The sequence below is a fragment of the Salvelinus sp. IW2-2015 genome, linkage group LG11 (assembly GCF_002910315.2).
Source record: "Salvelinus sp. IW2-2015 linkage group LG11, ASM291031v2, whole genome shotgun sequence".
Taxonomy (NCBI): domain Eukaryota; kingdom Metazoa; phylum Chordata; class Actinopteri; order Salmoniformes; family Salmonidae; genus Salvelinus; species Salvelinus sp. IW2-2015.
In genome coordinates, this window is record NC_036851.1 from 31,862,103 (window position 1) to 31,863,175 (window position 1,073).

Genomic DNA, 1,073 nt, shown 5'->3' on the forward strand with positions numbered 1-1,073 from the left:
GGGAGCTCAGTTGTTGAGTTAGAAGCGCATTGTGGGGGTCCAAGAGAGCCTTTACAGTTGTGACTTCTAAGGAGTCTTGCAGTTTGTGCTTGTAGTAGAGTTAAAATGTGTGTAGTGACCTTGTCAGTTGTGAATGACGTTATTGGGTGCTGAATTGTAGATCTGTAGTAGAAGATTGTTGCTGCCAGTTGTGATTGGCATTGTATGAGCTACCAGCTGAAGTATTAGCTGCAGTTGTCGTAGGGGACTGCTGTTGCTGATGTCGTTGTGCTATAAGTTTTGTTATAGGAGCTGCTGCAGTTGTGGTCGTCATGAGCAGCAGTTATTGTTGAAAGTGGAAGCTGCATTTGTGGGTCAAAAGGAGCTAAGTGTCACTTTGAAGGAAGCCTCAGTTGTGCTTTCGTAGGAGTTAAAATCGTAGTAGGACCTTTGCAGTTTGATTGACGTAGTAGTGTGCTGCTGTTTTGTTTGTGGGGATGCGCTTACAGTTGTTGTTGTAGGAAGCTGCTGCAGCTGTGGTCGTAGGAGCAGCAGTTGTGTAGTGAACGCAATTCGGTGTCATAGGAGCTACAGTTGTATTGTCTGATAGCTTCAGTTGTAGATTGTGTAGGAGTAAAATGGTAGTAGGACCTGCAGTTGTGATTGACGTAGTAGGTGCTGCGGTTGTAGTGGTCATCTGGGCTACTGTTGAAATTTCTGTAGGAACTTTAGTTGTGGTTGTCGTAGGAGTTAAAATGCTGGTAGGACCTGCAGTTATGATTGACGTAGTAGTTGTAGGAGCTACAGTTGTGGTTGTCGTAGGAGTTAAAATGGTTGTAGTACCTGCAGTTGTGATTGGCGTTGTAGGAGCTAGAGTTGTTGTAGTAGGAGCTGCAGTTGTCATTGGGGATGTTGTTGTGGTTGTCATAGGTAATACAGTTGTTGTAGAAGGAGCTTCAGTTGTGGTTGCAGTAGGGGCTGCAGTAGTGGTTGTGGATTCTCAGCTAAAGCTTCTGAGGTAGAGCTGCAGTTGTGGTTGTCGTAGAGTTAAAATGGTAGTAGGACCTGCAGTTGTGATTGACGTAGTAGGTTTC